The sequence below is a fragment of the Elephas maximus genome, chromosome 21 (assembly GCF_024166365.1).
Source record: "Elephas maximus indicus isolate mEleMax1 chromosome 21, mEleMax1 primary haplotype, whole genome shotgun sequence".
Classification (NCBI taxonomy): Eukaryota; Metazoa; Chordata; class Mammalia; order Proboscidea; family Elephantidae; genus Elephas; species Elephas maximus.
The window spans coordinates 45,614,787-45,634,278 of record NC_064839.1 but is presented as its reverse complement, the minus strand read 5'-3'; the positions used below and the strand labels follow the sequence as shown (position 1 = coordinate 45,634,278).

General features: G+C 41.0%; 1 long non-coding RNA gene across 4 annotated transcripts in view; it reads right to left on the bottom strand.

Annotated features, from left to right (window-relative positions):
- Positions 1-19,492, bottom strand: part of LOC126064781 (uncharacterized) — a 185,642-nt gene that overhangs the window by 153,370 nt on the left and 12,780 nt on the right. For 3 of the 4 annotated variants that reach the window (XR_007514638.1, XR_007514639.1, XR_007514640.1), the window contains exons 2-3: positions 14,461-15,882; positions 13,451-13,562 (exon numbers count right to left, since the gene is read on the bottom strand). This is a non-coding gene — a long non-coding RNA (uncharacterized LOC126064781). Of the gene's footprint in view, positions 1-599; positions 11,875-13,450; positions 13,563-14,460; positions 15,883-19,492 lie in introns of those variants that run through there. The other variant, XR_007514637.1, reaches the window with a different exon arrangement.

Here is a 19,492-nt window from a genome sequence, read left to right as displayed (position 1 = left end):
TGCAACCCCTGATATAGATGAGTACAAGAGAGCTTACTAATTGGGATAGACTTATACTTTCTTATCATTATTTGTTGTGTGTTTAAGTAGAATCAACAGGAAATGGAGGTAGTAGAGAAGGAAAAAAAAATGGAGATGGCTTCTCAGATAAGGAAATAGTTTAGCTGGATTTTGGAGAATGAGTAGAAGTTCATCAGGTTAAGAAGAGGATGATATTTCAGACACAAAGTATAGCATATACAAGCATGGCCTCCCCTGGGAGGGGAAGAAGCTTTTAGTGCATTTGGAAAAATAATGGAGAGAGAAGAGGTAGAGTAAGCACATTTCTAATAAAAATCCCTGATGAAGGCTTGTTTTTGCCTGTTGGATCAAAAAGGATAGGACAACCCCAAACTCAGGAACAGAAAATTGTGACTCCAGTGATCAGGACAATGATCTATCTCAGTCTTGATAATGATAGCGATAATTTAATGCACAGTAAATTCTATGCAATGTACTAACAACTTGAATACATTTTCTTATTTAATCTATTCAAGAACACTATGAAGATAGCATTATCAGATCAATTTTACAAATAAAAAAACAAACTGGAGCCCACATTGATTAAGTAATTTGTGAAAATTCACAGAGCGGTAGAAATGGGATTTGAACCCAGGTCTGAGTGGCTTCAAGTCTATGTTCTTAAGCACTGGCTCAGCAGTTCTCAAACTTAATGATGCATAATTATAACTTGGGGTAGGGGAGTCATTAAGAAGCAGATTCCTAGGCCCTGGCCTCCAAGGGGTTTCAGTCACTAATATGGAGTGGGGCCTGGAAATCTGCATTTTTGCATGCATCTCCAGGTGATCATGATATAAGTGGTTCTTGGGGATTACACTTTGTACAGTAAGTTATGCTGCATCCTAAACTCATGTCCAAAGTGGGATGACCAATCGAACTGGTTTGTCCATGGAACATCCCATGTCCTGGAGATACTAGGACAGTTAGTCACCCCACAAATTTCCCTCAGGTCCACATATACCACTCCTAGCACAATGCCTGCCACTTGGTAGACCTTTGGAAAATATTTTTGTAATGAATGAACAAATGAATGAAAACAGCTCACAGTGGAAGCCCAGGGTTGATTGGCAGGGCTTCCCTGCAGCAAGAGATTTGATGGAACTTCAAGGGCTAACTCAGAGGGACAGCTTCTCCCACCCCCCTGAGGAGTTAGTCACAGCCCTGGAAAAAGTGATGCCTCATCATGTTCCCATTGTGCTTACGTGTTCAGGCGATGCTTATCCTTAATGCAAGAGGAAAGGGGAAGAAGGCAAGAGTAAATCTTTTCTGTCATGACTGCTCTTCCTGCCTTTTCATCTTCCTTTCCCCAGACTCTCAATCCTCCCCTCCCCCTTCTGCATAGAGTCTTCTCTGCTGAGTGGGGTTGTCCAGGAAGGATCCTGGTGTGGGGAGATTGAACACTACCTAGGCTCTGCCTCTGATCCGTGGTGATCCTCCTTGGCAAGTCAAGGGCCCTCTTGGACCTGAGGAACCACACTGTGAAGCTGGGAGAATAGAATACTTTTCCTGTTTATCTTGAAAAGCTAGCCTGAGGTATATGCATATATACAGATCTGTGAAAAACCAGCAAGGCTCAGATAATAAAATAAATAGTTACCATAAACATCCATCCATCCATTCATTCACCTACTTATCAGATGTCCTTAAGGCCCCATTCGGAGCTAAGTATGGCACCAGGCTTTTGGAATCTTACTAGTTCAGAACTTTCAGTTTGTGGGAGAGATGTCATATAACACATAATCAAATAAACGAGGATATAATTTCAATCATTACGATCATGACGTGCTACAAAGAAAGGAAAGGGTTTTGTCAGACCACATCGTATGGGGACGGGGCAGATTAACCAGTAAGCAAGGTACACACGGGCTTGCATTATGCAAGGTACGCATGGGCTTACTAGTGCATACTTAATAATCTGTAGTGTCTGGGTCGTGCACGATATCACATGGGTTTTACCACATGTGAAATTGTGTACTACAGATTCATAAGTAAGCACAAGTAAGCCCATGTGTACCTTGCTTAGTGGGTAATGTGTCCCTGTATGGGACCTGAGCCAGTCTTAAGAGTTTCTGGAAATAACATCTAGTCTGAAGTTCATAGGTTGAGCTGGAGTTAGCCTGGTGAAGAAAGGGAGGAATGGTGTTCTAAGAAGAAGGAATAGCATGTGTGAAAACCCTTTCACCAAAAGCAGCAAGACTTTCCAATACATCAATCTTTCTTCTTGTTCTCTTCTTACTTCCCCCATTTCTTCCCTCGTCTCTTTCTATCCTTCTCCTCCATGTCCTTCTTATGTTTTTTCTTGTTTTTCTTCTAACGTGGCTAATATATATTAACCTATTTGTTGTTACTAAACAGATATCATCTCTGGAAGAGGAAAAAAAAGAACACTTGCCATCCATTTGGTTCCAACACATGGCAACCCCATGCATGTCAGAGTAGAATTGTGCTCCATAGGGTTTTCAATGGCTGATTTTTTGGGAATTAGATCACCAGGCCTTTCTTCCAAGGCACCTTCCAAGGCCTTTCTTCCAGGCCTTTCTTCTACCGGAACCTCCAACCTTTCAGTTAGCAGTCAAGTGTGTTAACTGTACCACCTAGGGACTCCCTGGCCTAGAAAATGAGCCTCCAATTCATATGAGTGCTGTGTACTTTTCTTCCAAATTTCCACCTAAATATGTCCCAACATAAACATTTACATTGAGTGATATGAAAGAAAAATGCAAAGCCCAGGCAACTCCTCATTACATTGCAAACACTCAAGAACATGATTTCTGGTACCAGCGTCCATGTCCTCAGTGGGCTCCTGGTGACCCTGGGGTCTTCAGGTGGGCAATGTATTCACAGTTGAATTGGTTCAGCTTGCAGGTCTGGTAAAGAGTTTGGAAGACATTTTCCTGGGAGTAGAAACAAGTGGCATCTCCCAGGAGAAACAGAGCTATTTTCACGTCGTCTGCTCTGATTTGTGCTACATTAAAATAAACCTTCAGTGTCAGCTTCTGGTGCAAGCCTTAGGACTCTTCTAAATGTATTGTTTTCACAAAGACGTTTTCAGTGTTAATCAATGGGGCGCCATGGATCTGACACTTTGGTATTGGAGTACAGGTTTTGCAGTTATTTATTTACCGAGAGGGAAACATAACAGTGGTTCCATTTGCCACTCCTAAATTTATTGTCAATCCTTCTGTGTGGTGTAAAATTGTTAGTCATCTTCAACGGCTCTCAGAAATAAGCATTCCAAATATATTCGCCTACTCTACAAAGATGTGCTGATGGCACTGCTCGCAATTTTGCCAGAGAGGATCGGAAATAGTAGATCTAACTGGTAGGAAATGAATCTTGGGAAGAAAACAAAAACTCCAGGATTTTGTAAAGCTTAGGAAGTATCAGGAATTGCAAAGGTACCACCTGGCCCACTTAAAAGTGTCTGCATTAATCACAATCCAGCAGGCATCAGGGAAGGGAAGAAGGAGGGTTTCTCATGTTTATTACGCCAGCCAAGGGCAAGAGGACACATTTCTTCACAGGATGGTCACAACCAATGGTCAACCAGTGGGTCTACCTGATCTTGCATCCACACCACTGGCTGGCAACACATACCCTTCTCTTTCCTCTGCCCAAATAAAGGAAAATTTCCCCACATGTTAGCTAAAGAACTAGAATTGTGCCAATCCAAGCAAGCTGGAAGTGCCCAAACCTTTTGGTGCAGTCAGGAAAGTTTCCTGAAGGAACTGATGGTGCACATCTTTTCTCAACTCTGCATTCGGTGACCTCATATGATAGCTTGAAATCAACCATAGAGGGAGTGTTTACACCATGAAAATTGTCAGTCACTACAAGTCAGGACTTTTGTTTACAGAGAACCAATTTACCTGCACACTGTTGCCCTATACCTATACTGCTATCCATTCCCTACCCCCAGAGTGCATATTTATGTTTATTAGTCCAACCAAGATTTAACCAACCAGTTGCCATTACTTGATTCCTACACATGGCAACCCCATGTGTGTCAGAGTAGAACTGTGCTCTACATAGGGTTTTCAATGGGTGATTTTTTTTTTTTTTCAGAAGCAGATCACCAGGCCTTTCTTCCAAAGAGACTCTGGATGGACTCCAACCTCCAGCTTTTTGGTTAGCAGATGAGTATGTTCACTGTTTACACCACCCAAGGACTTCTCAGCCAACATTAGTGAGCCCTTATTTAAGTGCCAGCACTCTGGAGTAGAAATTCCAGTCCCTGTTTCATGTATGAGAACATTGAGGTTCAGAGAAGTGAGCCAACTTGTCAGGAACACTCGGTACCAGCCCTCTATCAGGCCCTGAAGGTGCAGTACGAATAGACAGACGGGGTCCCTGCCCTCATGGAATTGACATTAACTCCAGTTTTAAATCTTCATTTACTATATAATCGTTCACTCATTTTCCATGTTTTTAAATGACTTAAAGACGTGTAAAACTGCCCTCCAGAGCATCTGATCAGTGGAAAGAAGCAATGTGGTCATGATGAACTGATGTTCTTTCACCAAAAGCAAAAGCATTTTATATGGCGTTGGGCAGGCGATGTCTTATGGCATGTTTGATTGTCATTCATGTGACACATTATCAAAAAAAAGTCATAGAGAAATGCCTGGAGTAGGAGTCCTGATTCCCACTTTATAAATGAGGAATCGGGAGAGGTGAGCTGGCAGAGCTAAAATCATACTTTGAGAAAGTGTTGAAGCTGAGACAGAAAAAGATTGACATCAGTGTCTCCCAAACAGAATGATGTATTCCTAGGTGCTTTGTATATAGTAAGAAGCTTTACAAATGCCAGAGTTAATTGCCATTATTATTACCTGTTGTCATTATTATTAGTGTTGTTGTTAAGTGCTGTAAGTCGGATCCGACTCATAGCAACCCTGTGTATAACAGATTGAAACACTGCCAGCTCCTATGCCATCTTTACAATTGTTGGCTATGTTTGAGGCCATTGTTGCAGCCACTGCATCAAATCCATCTCATTGAGGGTCTTTCTGTTTTTTGCTGACCCTCTATTTTGCCAAGCATGATGTCCTTCTCCAGGGATTGGGCCCTCCTGAGAACATGCCCAAAGTATATGAGACGAAGTCTCGCCATCCTCTCTTCTAAGGAGCATTCATGACTGTACTTCTTCCAAGACAAATTTGTCCACTCTTCTGACAGTCCGTGGTATATTCAATATTCTTCACCAACATCGTAATTCAAAGGCATCAATTCTGATTATTACTACTGCATTTAAAAATAAAGGCATAAGACCTTTGAATACCAAACACGATCCTGGATTTATCTTTCTAAAGAAAAAACCCAAGTTAAATTCCCAGTTTCTGTGCCCCCATATCAGCCCCCCGTAGAGTCTCCTGGTGCAGTGGAGGGAGTGGAGCTGGAGAGCCGGACTTTCGGTGAGCACCAGTGCTCTGTGATGATAAGCAGACGAGGACTCCATTGGCTACACTGATCCAGCCATCAGACTTAGCAGACATCCAACCCATCACGAGACCCCGAATCAGAGATGAGCAACAGCTGCTAAAAATCGCGGTCTTCTCTCCTCATCCACACAGTAAACCACTCTGCCTAGCAAAACAAAATGTTCCCATTTATAATTATTTATTTTTTTAAAAAAGAAAGAAAGCCATGCAAGGCATTAGAGCTGTGCTGCAGCTAGTTGTGTTCAGCAGCTCCAAAAATGATAACAAATGTTTTTATTTTATTTTATTTTCCGAACCATATGGACTTGCCAGCTCAATGCATCACTGCTTGTTTATTCTAGAGCAGCTGTCGGCAGCCTGATAATGCTATAGTATCGCTCAAGTGCAGACTGCCAAGCCACAGTATATGGAGATCATCTCAAAAATTGAAAAAATAAAATAAAACTCTGCTTCAAGTCAGATTCCAACTGTGAACTTTTGCAAGGAAGGGGGGTTGGGTGGGGGGTGGAATCCTATAAATAGTCTTAAAAACTCAGTTTTGTTTTAACCAGGATAAAGTGTGACTTGTCTGGTTAATCACAACTAGTATTTGACCTTTAGAAAGGTACAATTTATGTTTCATTGCTAAGTGCAATTTGGTGTTTTCTCTTAATTACTAAACTATGATTCAGAAGTCAGCCACAAGAACACAGTTTGGAAACTTGACTCCCTATAGGTTTTAGGCCCTTTTTATTTATTTATTTGTTTTGACCATGAAAAAATAGCCACTCATGACAGGGGTAATGTCTCGGCCTGATGTCCTAGGATCACCCAAAATTTTATTAGAGTCAGTTGACCAAGTCTGGCCACTGTGTCCTAGGGAAAAAGAGTAAATAAAGAAAAGGCTATAACCACAAAGAGAGGTCCTCCAGTTCGGAGGAAGCAGGCTTTACAATATGGACAGAAGGTTGTACTTCTTTTTGGCCTCTGTGGGCCAAAATCCTACCTGTAGCAACTTCATTTATTTTTCATGTTATGCTGCAAATAGCCAGGAGGGGGAAGAGAAAGAAAGAAGAAAAGAAGTGAATAGGCACTATGCATTATCTCATTTTATCCTCAGTGAAGTGGACAAGTTTATCCGCATTTTACAGGTGCGGGAACTGAGGCGCAGCGTGAGGAAGTTACTTGTCCAAAGCTGACATGGTTTAGACACATTGCAATGACCATAAACCCTTTCTCCAAGTGATGAAAAAGTTAAGGCGAGCCTTGACAGCTACATGGAATTAGATCGAGTGGCTGACAGGGGTGGCCACTGAGGAACAGCGCCCAGTAAGGTTGAACACTTTGGGGCGTCAGGGAGCATAGAGGAGAACAGCTAAAGTGTCAGCAAGAAGGGGAAGCCTGGAGCCCTTGCAGCAGGGCTTCAAATGGCAGGGTGAGGAGTTTTGGGTGGCTCTAGCAGCCCACTGCAGGTTCTACAGAGAGGACAAACGGGATGCCTGAGCTGGTTCCAAATGACTAATCTGGCAGGCGAGCGGGAGCTGGAGGAGCTGACTGCTATGTCCAGACTCATCCCTCACAGTGCTTTCCTGGGTTAGTTTATTTCTCTGGAACCAGTCTGGCCAGCTGGGGTGCTCTGGGCTCAACTGTCACTTAGCCAAACCTGCGACTCCCAAGCCATGATGTATCTGTTTATCTTTCTCACAAGGGACATGACATCATCTAGGTACCCAACTTGGGTACTTTTGAGAGTGCTCCATCCTCTTGTTTGGTGATAAAATCCTATCAAAGAGTCCGCAGGTCTCTGGTAGTGGGTTTAAGGGGTGAAAATCCATTGGGTTCCCATGGAAAATTCTGTGGGGCTCCTTAAAGGCAGTGGTTTTCAGGGGAGGAGGGCTTTTTGAAGTCTGAACATTCACACAGCAAATAAAGTTTATTCCTCATGGCGTGCTACAATTCTAACTTCCTCCTGATTTTAAGACTTAAACCGTTAGGGTGAACTCTTACATCTCTATGTGTTTCAGCATGAATGCTTATTGAGTGTCTATTTTATGTCATATTACTGGGTACCTGGAGTTCCTGGGTGATGCAAATGGTTAAGACATTACATTGGAGGTTCAAGGTTACACAGAGGTACCTCAGAAGAAAGGCCTGGCAATCTGCTTCAAAAAAATCAGCCATTGGAAACCCTATGGAGCACAGTTCTACTCTGACACACTTGGGGCCACCACGAGTAAGAATCGACTTGACAGCAACTGGTGGTACTGAGTATCTGTTTTATGCTAAGACCGTGCTAGACTTTTATATAATCTTTGAAAATTTGCATATTATCTCATATAATCCCCACAGCATCAAGTGTTATTATTCCTGTTTTACACTGAAGAAGCTAAATTCTCAGAAAAGTGAAAGGACTTGTGCTTAGTTAACTGCTAAGTAAGTGACAGACCACAGACCTCAAATAAAGGTCTCCTGACTTCAAACACTATTGTTTTGTTTTTTTCACTATGCTACTTTTCCAAAAGTTTAAAAGATAAATAATGGTCCTTCTTTTCTATGTAATAAAAGAACAGGCCCGGCTCTGTTCATTTATTGGGTCAGGGAGGAGTGGAAGCCCTCACCAAGCAGCCTACTTTTCCCATTATTAGTTACCGAACTATATAAGCTTCCAGAATTTTCTTGTTGAATTTTTTCTATTGCCAGACACACACACACACACACACACAATCAAGTAGAAAGTAGTTCCTCAGCATCTCAGTTTATAAATGAGCAATCCTTTGTAATTTGCCTGTTTACAAATTACAATCACTTTTTTAACCATGAGTGTAGGAAAGCTGTGGCCACCCATTTGTTAAAGGGCTTTGCTCATTTCTTTTTCCTTCCACTCCCCTCCAAAGCAGCTCTGACTTCAGGTTGATCAACCACAAAATATTAAGAGACCTAAGGCTTCTAAGTGTCTAGCATGTGCTGAACATAGTCTTTAAAAGAATTTTCCTCCAGTTAGGTATACATATTCCAAGTCCTTGGGTCTCAGCTTTCTCTAAAATAAATAAATAACTGGGCTAAACATGTTTTTGTTAGCTTCTGTGACTGAAAAGTAAATGCTCTCACATCTCCCAGGCTCTCCCAAGTTTATAGATACAAAGACTAGCATGAAGCTAGAAATTAGGAATATATTCCTTCTTTCCACACATACACACAATGATAAATTCTAACTAGGAAAGAGAAATGAAAACAATAAGATTATTGAAGCCAACTGGTTTATAGAATTTCTATTTTTCAGACTAGTAGGTCAAGCTGTATGTGATAAACTCATGAGAGTCCACACTGAGGCTCTTAACTCTACCCAGAAGGGAGCACAGAATCCATGGAAATAGCACCCTTTAAATATTGTCCCCTTTCTACAACTACACTCAGTTCTATTCTGCATATAGACTGCCATTAAATAGCTGGAGGAAAAAGGAGTGGTCCTCCCAAAGCCAGACCACACCCAGTGGGGGATTGTCTTACCAGCTGGCCAAAACGGACAACTGATTTCCCAGATACTGGTAACTTACAGCCAGGAAGCAAACACTGCGAAACCCATGAAGAGCTGATTTGGTTAGGATCCTGAATGGAAATCCAAAGACTGATCAGATCCATTGAAGACTGATCTGAAATGGAGAAGGCTTGAGTTTTATTCAGTTTACTTAGTTCTGCCCATTTCTTCCGCCTGTGTCTTCTCCATATTCCACATGAGACTAGTAGCTAAAGTTGATGATTGAAAGCATAACTCTACACTTTATTAGGTGTTTCCTTCATCGAATTTCTGGAACTCTCTAAATTTCTTCTTTCTTATCTATAGATAAAGCATAAGGTTGATGTGGGGATGAAATGTACATTCAGCACAATGCCTGATCCATAGAAAGTCCTTAATAATTTGGATGTCCTTGCTTCTGTTGTGACGGTGTTCCTGCGTTGCTGATGATGTCGATCATGGTGTTGATGGTGTTGGTGGAGGAGATCGTGGTGTTAGCAGCAGTGCTGACGGTGGTGGTGGTAGTGGTCATGATGATAGTGGTCGTAGCGGTGGTGGAGGTGGTAGTAATAGTGGAGGTGGCGATGGTGTTAGGGTTGGTGGTAGTGGAGGTTGGTGGTGGTGAAAGTTACTATTACGATATCTTTAGGCATTCTCAAGCACTACCCTTAATTCATCTTTCACTCTTCCCGATATCCATTTAGCCTCTAACTAGCATCCTTCTCTTAGGGTCTCCACACAACTATTTACCTGATGTAAGTAATTTTCCTAAGTCCAGTTATTTAACTCTAGCTTCAGCTCACCCATCCTACTGAATCCAAACACAATATTAACAGCCCTATATCTCTGCATGTACCACATTTTTTTTTTTTTTTCTTTCTCCATTTCCTCTTTTGGAATCACTATGCTCATTCTACCATATTTTATTTAGATTTTGATCTGTCTTCTGTGGATACCATTGTATTAGTCCTCATCCTTAAACTAACCCACAAACTACTTGCTATGTGGTGTTTCCCTGGAGTAAACCTTGAAATGGTTAAATGTCCTTTCTTTTTGAAACTTTGTGACTAGCTCATAGGCCTAATGGCCTGGCTTACTACACCTGCCCTAATATCGTACCAGACAGCTATTATTGGATTACTCATTCTACTTCACTCTTTCTCCTTCTAAGCAAATATCTGAAACAATCTGAAAACTCTTAACTCCTCCAGCACATGTAAAATGCTGATTGGTTCCCCTTTCCACTTTTCCTGTTAACCAAAGTGTCTTTGGCCTTAGATCTTCCCCTGTGCCTTGAGGTGATCCCAACACTCTGTAAATCTGGATGGTCTCTGCACTATTACCTTGCCCATAAAGACTACTCCTCATTCAAAAACCACTTTTATGAATAATTGTTGGAATGGCAAAAGTCACTGGATGCAGAGTATTTTCTTTATTCATCCACCCACTAAACAGGCAACCATTTAGTGGTATAGACCTAGCACCATGCCTGATCATCTACTAGACACTCAGTCCCTTTGTTTGAATGAATGAATGAACATGGGATTCAGAAAGAATGAGAAGACATACTCAAACATGGTTAGGATTATTGTCACAAGGAGCTGAGGTGACTTGCTTTTGGTTTTAAAGGGTGGCTACAATTTGGAATGGCAGAGATGAAATGGATGAGGTGTTAGGATTATTGAGGAAGAATAAATAGGACAGGTGGGTGGAGATAACGAGCCAAGCCTGATCCTTCTTCATAAGGACATCTCAAAATTCAGTGTTCTGCTTCTTTTGAGATAATGGCTCTTTTTATTTCTAATTAAGTCATGTGAAGACCACTACCTCCTAGGAGGCACCTATCGTAAGGGAGGTTGCTCTAGCTACTCCCTCCAGGATTCTCATAATCCACCAGGACTTGACCCTTGCTGGTCTGGGCCACCTGCATGATGACCCCCAGCACCCAGCATCAGTATTTTATACTCCCACAGGGCCTCTGACCCAGTCAGAATGGTAACAGACACTTCCTGCAGTACCAGGAAGTGGCCCCTATTTGGTTCCTATCACACCGCTAAACTCCCCATGAGCATGGACCCCCCCATTGGGAACACTTCCTTTCACAGGCTCACTGAGGAGGAGAGAGGAAGTGGATTGTAACCCCATCACTCAGTAAGGCACCAAGGAAAGAGCCTTGCTTGCCTAGTCAAGCAAACATTTCTCACGTGTCCTGTTGAAGTACAACTTTATCTCCCCAATTAGTCTTTATGTCCCTTGATGGCAGGGTCTGTGTCTTCTTTAACTCCATATTCCCCACAATTCCTAGCACTTGGTCTGCAAATTGTATGTATTTATAAGAACAAATTGGTGAAAATGTTCCCCTCAAGCTTGTCTGAAACAGGTCATAATGAATACTATTTCGGACAAGATGACATTTAAGAGCACAGGCTTTGGAGTCAGAGTGGCCAGGGGTTACATTCTGATTCTGACCCTGTTAGTTGGATGGCCTTGACCTTGACCTTGACAGGTTATTAAATTCTAAATGTCAATTGCTTAAGCCATAGAATAGAGATAATAGAATTTACCTTTTAGGGTCAGTATTTTTTTTTTTTTTATGAGGATTAAATGAGACAATATATTTAAAATGCCTAGGGCTCCAGCTAGCATATATCAAATGTTCAGTAAACACTACCCACAATTATTTCTCCTTGGCTCTAATATGTAAAGTATAATCTAACAATACCCTTAATTAGGGCCATCCCCCTTTTCCAACTTTGCAACTTGAAGAGACAGGTGACTTCAGGTGACAGATCCAGTAGAGGAGAAGGACCCAAATGGAGATCCTGAGACTTCCCAGATAAACAGAGGTATGGAGAAAGGTACAGTACATGGAGACAAGATCTAGAAAAATAAGAAAATTAGGCACCGCTTAAATTACCTTTACCCAGCATTAATCACAATGAATGCAGCAAGAGGTCTATTTTTGTAACAACCTTAGAGGTCAAAGCCAGTGGATATTTTGAATTTTTTTTTTTTTCCTCCTTCTCAAATTACTCAGGACTCAAAGTAGAAAAGATGACCTGTTGGTTTGCTGACTGGATATTTTAGGCAAAGTCATGAGGCACTGACTTTTCTTTCCCCAGGACAGAATAAGGTGATGCTTTGTCAAGCACCTGGCTAATTTAATTGCTGTCAGCAGTTGATCCCAATAATGTGGTCAGCAAAGCAGGCCAGGGGCTCCTGTATGATCTACTTTGGCTCCTGAATTTCCTATATATGCTGTCTCCATTGATCGGACACAATCGAATAATGGCTAAAATTCTGCTTCTCGATGGGCCCTATAGGCCGTTTCTTTATGACATGTCCAAATTGACCATAGCACATTCAATTTGTTTTAATGGCCAACCCAGATGCAATTAAGCGGATTGACTGTGCAGCGATCCAAATTGTCCATTAGGAAGGTGGCTGAAATAACTGGGCCAAACGCATGTACCCCCATCCACTTATTTTGGGATGTCTAGACTTGGCTGCGCCTTTAATTTTCTTAAAATCCCTGTTAACTAGTTCTGTTTAATGTTGACACTACAGTTCTCTAGAAAGAAGCAAAGCAGGTTTGAAAATACAGAGGGATTTTTAGAATGATCCTGAACCTTCTGATGTGAGCGAGGTAATAGAAATTAAGCACCACGTTGGAGCTCTGAAGATTTACAAGGATATGAGAAATTAAATACATTGGTGCAGATTGCTACTAATACTTGTTTTATGAGGAGGGATTTATCTTCCCACATTAGCAACCCCCAAGGTTGTGATCTGTCTCGATAATATGTGCCCGCTCTTGAACAATCGACAATTGACTTCATCTGATCCTACTTTGCTAATTCAATCTGCAAAGGACAACTACTCTTGCAGGAATTTTAAAGATGAAAAACGCACCCATTATATTATTGAATACAATTGATCTTTGAATATGTGTGTGTTTAGATACTGTGTTTCATTCCTTTGTACAACTAGCACAGGACCTATATAGGAAGGCCTGTTTATGAGACAGAGGTAGAGTGTGTCTGCTAAGATATTTTCAAATAGAAAGTTAGCAGTAGAGGATTAGTTAGGACAACCTATTGCCAACAGAAATAGGCAAAGATGGGTGAAGTGAACTTGAACTATCCTCAGCTTTCAGGAAGAGTCTGTTTAAAGTTCCTGTTTTCTATTTCAATTATCATTTCCCCCTTTGTACATTTGTCGTTGATTGGGCAAAATTAAAAGAGAGGCATGAAAATAGAGTAACTAGCAAATAAATAAACAATATCTCAACTTCTCCTCAAACAATAAAATATTTCACCTATCATTTACTAAAATTGATAGTATCTTAAGTGGGTATAGTGTTTTCTGACTTTTAAAACATAGTTTCAGTTACTGTCTCACTGTAGCTACCTCCATTTTACTACTGAGGGAAGCACAGAAAAATCAAGTGACTTACCAAGGTCACCCAGTTCATTACTGCCAAGAAGAAGAACCAGGCCTGCTGGCTCAGGGCCTGGGGTTTGCTCTTGAGATGGTCCTGGATCTCCCAGGTGGAGAGCTGCATCCAACTGGTGGTAAAGAATGGCACAGTCATGGGTGGCCTTTAGGGAGAGTGTGAGTCAGAATTGACTCGACAGCAATGAGTTTGGATCTTTTACTGAGTACTTAGGAGTTCCTGGGTGGTGTAAAAGGCTAAGCACTTGATTGTTAACTGAAAGGTTGGCAGTTAGAACACACCTAGAGGCACCTTGGAAGAAAGGTCTGGTCATCTGCTTTCTAATAGTCACAGCCTTTAAAATCCTATAGACCAGTTGTACTTTGCACACATGGAGTCATCACGGGTCAGAATCAATTCAATGGCAATGGGTTTTCATGCCTGAGTAACCCACAGCCTTGGGGGAGGACAGCGCATCTCAGCCACTCATCTCCAATGCCTCAATTCCCCTGAACCCAAGCAAAAATTTTAGAGGCAATATAGTGTGGTGGATAAAATGAAATATCTGGGTTCGAATCTAGTCTTCACCATTCACTAGCCACAATCCTACTCCTGGTTTTCCTTAGCTATAAACTAAAGGTGACAACAGTACCTATCTCATAGGGTTGTTGTATGTTTCTCTTGACTGGGTTAGTGAGTTCTCTCCTGTTTATTAGTAAATACTGATTGGATAACCATGAATATTTAGCCTCAGTAAATATTTGTTGTATGAATACATAAGGTATAAACAACATAAAAATGTCAAGTACTTGGCATCTAGTCATAAATACTCATAGGGACCCTATAGGACAGAGTAGAACTGCCTCACAGGGTTTCCAGGGAGCAGCTGGTGGATTTGAACTGCCAACCTTTTGGTTAGCAGTCGAGCTCTTGACCACTGTGCCGCTAGGGCTCCAAGTACTCAGTAAAGAAGCTCATTATTAGTAATAAGAGTATTAGTATTGGATTATATAAAACATATGGAGCCTCACCTAGCGTGTTCTTTCCTTTTGGCTTTCTATCTTCACCTCTTTGCACATGTCATTACAACACTTTACTTTGTCTTCTTGAGCCGCCCTTTGAAATCTTCTGTTCAGTTCTTTTATGTCATCATTTCTTCCTTTTGCTTTTGCGGCTCAATGCTCTAGAGGAAGTTTCAGAGTCTCCTCTGACATCCATCTTCGTCTTTTCTTTCTTTCCTGTCTTTTCAATGACCTCTTGCTTTCTTCATGTATGATGTCCTTGATGTCATTCCACAACTCGTCTGGCCTTTTCGTCATTAGTGTTCAGCGTGTCAAATCTATTCTTGAGATGGTCTCTAAATTCAGGTGGGATATACTCAAGGTTGTATTTTGGCTCTCATGGACTTGCTCTGATTTTCTTCAGTTTCAACTTGACCTTGCCTATGAGCAATTGATAGTCTGTTCCACAGTTGGCCCCTGGCCTTGTTCTGACTGATGATTTTGAGCTTTTTCATCTTCTCTTTCCACAAATGTAGTCAATTTGATTCCCGTGTATTCCATCTGGCGAGGTGCATGTGTATAGTTGCTGTTTATGTTGGTGAAGAAAGGTATTTGCAATGAAGAAGTCGTTGGTCTTGCAAAATTCTATGATGCGATCTGCAGCATTGTTTCTGTCACCAAGGCCATATTTTCCAACTACCAACCCTTCTTTGTTTCCAATGTTTGCATTCCAATCACCAGTAATTATCAATGCATCCTGATTGCATGTTCGATCAATTTCAGACTGCAGAAGTCGATAAAAGTCTTCAAATTCTTCATCTTTGGCCTTAGTGGTTGGTGTGTAAATTTGAATAAAAGTTGTGTTAACTGTTCTTCCTTGTAGGTGTATGAATATCATCCTATCGCCGACAGTGTTGTACTTCAAGATAGACGTTAAAATGTTCTTCTTGATGATGAATGCAACACCATTCCTCTTCAAGTTGTCATTCTTGGCATAGTAGACTGTATGATTGTCCGATTCAAAATGGCTAATACCAGTCCATTTGAGCTCACTCATGCCTAGGATATCAATGTTTATGCATTCCATTTCATTTTTGATGATTTCCAATTTTCCTAGATTCATACTTCTTACATTCCAGATTCCGATTATTAATGGATGTTTGCAGCTGTTTCTTCTCATTTTGAGTTGTGCCACATCAGCAAATGAAGGTCCCGAAAGCTTGATTCCATCCATGTCATTAAGGTCGACTCTGAGGAGGCAGCTCTTCCCCGGTTGTCTTTTGAGTGCCCTCCAACCTGGGGACTCATCTTGCGGCACTATATCAGACAGTGTTCCGCTGCTATTCATAAGGTTTTCACTGGCTAATTCTTTTCAGAAGTAGACTGCCGGGTCGTTCTTCCTAGCCTGTCTTAGTTTGGAAGCTCAGCTGAAACCTGTCCTCCATGGGTGACCTGAATGGAAGAAAAAATGCAAGCCTCAATTTGCAGTAGTGAAGGATTTTATGGGGAAAATATTAAACAATGCAGGAAGCATCAAAAGAAGATGGAAGGAATACACAGAGTCATTATACCAAAAAGAATTAGTCATCATTCAGCCATTTTGAGAGGTAGCACATGATCAGGAACTGATGGTACTGAAGGAAGAAGTCCAAGCTGCACTGAAGGCACTGACAAAAAACAAGGCTCCAGGAATTGAGGGAATACCAAGTGAGATGCTTCAACAAACAGATGCACCACTGAAAGTGCTCACTCGTCTGTGCCAAGAAATTTCGAAGACAGCTACCTGGCCAACCGACTGGAAGAGATCCATACTTATGCCTATTCCCAAGAAAGGTGATCCCACTGAATATGGAAATTATCAAGCAATATCATTAATGTCACACGCAAGCCAAATTTTGTTGAAGATCATTCAAAAGCGGCTGCAGCAGTATATCGACAGGTAACTGCCAGAAATTCAGGCCGGATTCAGAAGAGGACTTGGAGCCAGGGGTATTATTGCTGATGTCAGACGGATCCTGGCTGAAAGCAGAGAGTACCAGAAGGATGTTTACCTGTGTTTTATTGACTATGCAAAGGCATTCAGTTGTGTTGATCATAACAAATTATGGATAACATTGAGAAGAATAGGAATTTCAGGACACTAAATTGTGCTCATGAGGAACCTATACATAGATCAAGGGGCAGTTGTTTGGACAGAACAAGGGGATACTGGGTGGTTTAAAGTCAGGAAAGGTGTGAGTCAGGGTAGTATCCTTTTACCATACCTATTTTTTTTATTTAATCTGTATGCTGAGCAAATAATCTGAGAAGCTGAACTATATGAAGAAGAACAGGGCATCAGGAATGGAGGAAGACTCATTAGCAACCAGCTTTATTCAGATGACACAACCTTGCTTGCTGAAAGTGAAGAGGACTTGAAGCACTTACTGATGAAGATCAAAGGTCACAGCCTTCAGTATGGATTACACCTCAACATAAAGAAAATAAAAATGTTCACAACTGGACCAATAAGCAACATCATGATAAACAGAGAAAAGATTGAAGTAGTCAAGAATTTCATTTTACTTGGATCCACAATCAAGAGCCATGGAAGCAGCAGTCAAGAAATCAAAAGATGCATTGCATTGGGCAATTCTGCTGCAAAGGACCTCTTCAAAGTGTTGAAAAGCAAAGATGTCACTTTGAAGACAAAGGTGGGCCTGACCCAAGCCATGGTATTTTCAATGGCATCATATGCATGTGAAAGCTGGAGAATGAATAAGGAAGACCAAACAAGAATTGATGCCTTTGAATTGTGATGTTAGTGAAGAATATTGAATATATCATGGACTGCAAAAGAATAAACAAGTCCGTCTTGGAAGAAGTACAACCAGAGTGCTCCTTAGAAGCAAGGATGGCAAGACTGCATCTTACATACTTTGTACCTGTTGTCAGGAGAGATCAGTCCCCCAGAGAAGGACATCATGATTGGTAAAGTAGAGGGTCAGCAGAAAAGAGGAAGACCCTCAATGAAATGGATTGACATAGTGGCTGCAACAATGGGCTCAAGCATAACAATGATTTTAAGGATGTGCAGGACCGGGCAGTGTTTCATTCTGTTGTACATAGGGTCACTATGAGTCAGAACCAACTTGATGGCACCTAACAACAGCAATGACAACATGGAACCTCAGTTCCTTCATCTCTAAAATGGGCTAAATGATACTGCTCTCTTCAGGTTGTTGGAAATATTTTAGAAAGAGCTTTGCCTAACATAGCATTTTCTCTTAGGGCTGCTGTAACTATTATTTAAAAGTTTTGGGACACTTCCAAGACTTCGTCTACCTACAGAAAATGGAAAAGGTTACTCATGCTCCTCTGTGCCACCATATACCACAAGTTTTATGTACAATAGTTAATAAGTAGCTGGTGGGACTTGGATGCCATTCTGCCTTTCTCTAAAGCCACTTCTGCTGGTTGCTATTCCCCCTCCCCACCTTGGGTCATATTGTTCTCTGGATATGAATGCAAGAGAAAACTCTGAAAGTGAGGACTGTGTATGGATTTTCTAGTTGATCTTCAAAAGGTGTGAGGATACTACAAAAACTAGTATTGAATGCCTGGTAGGGAATCAATAAGCATCTGTTGAATGAGTGAACGAATCCTTCCTAAGACAGAGAAAAGGTCAGAGGGACAGTGTTGGGGCCTCACCGCCTGCATGGGGCTCCCGGCAAAACCCGAGAGGCTTGGGGAGAAGCTCTACATCAGTGGATCCTTGTCCCGGTGTCATTACCATGTAAACTTTGGGGGACCTATCTCGAATAGTCTCTCCCTTTACAAAGATTACTTTCATGGCCATAAGTGAATACTCCCTTCTTCTGCCCTAACACCCAGCTCTCTCATAGTCCATTTGACAAGTCCCCAAGAGTCTCCTTTATGAGCTACCTGTGAAACGTGAACCACCTTATCAACCCTTCTCTTTTCTTACAGTGGCACAATTAGCCAGATGACAAAGCTCTTTAAAATGAAAGAAAACACTAAAAAAATATTGATTTTTTACAGAGCCATTAATATTAAATGTATCATTCCAAACTGAAGTGGGAACTAATTTAGAAGCGACACATAAATCTAAAACTATCATAGCGAGGTGACATTTTTTTGAAAAAGTGTAACAAAAAATTATATATATATATGGAAGCTTGTCTATCATTAAATTACTCAGTTTGGATTTCTACCAATAAAATATAAGGACTTGTTACTACATTAGGCAAGTCACTCCCGTTATTAATTTGTTAGATAAATGGTTTCTATATCTTGGAACTTTAAATGAAATGGAATTCACTAATCCTAATTGCCTTGCCTTCTACCGGAATTTTTTCCCATTAGTTCAGCATGTTCCTTTTTTTTTTTTTTTTTTCTTTCTCTTTTCCACTTGAAGAGAGGAACCTTCTTCAACGTAAAGCCTTGGGGTATACTTCATGGGTTTATTAATTATCAGGTATTCATTCAGAGGGGTTAATTAACCAATACTTTCTGTTGACTACAGTATAAAATATACAAAGAATAAAAGGCTTGACTTCGCCTGCTGATTAAGCACCAAGTGGCCATGCCTGCATTTTCCCCCCTGTGGTTCCGTGAAATACAGTCATGCATCACTTAATGTCCACGATACGTTCTCTGAAATAGGACATTATGTGATTTGGATGTTGTGAAAACACCATATTATATACAGGCTGTCCCTGGATTACAAAAGATTTCCGTTCCTAAGTCTGACTTTAAGTCAAATTTGTATGAAAGTCAGAACGGTTGGGTTCTCATGTCAGTTAGTCAAATGTTTGTCTTAGTATATAATATATAGTGTACCTCTCTATGTAAAAAAATTAAAGAAACACTTCTAGATACAGTAAAACATCTTTAACATAATAATACAGTAATAATGATAATGTTTGGTTGCCCTCAAAAAGTAGCTCCCGTCAAACCGTTGCATGTACCTTGAATTTTTAAAATAATAGGCTTTACCAGTGTTGGAACCACAGACGTATATTCATTAAGACATTGCCAAAACAGAAGTTATACAGCGCAT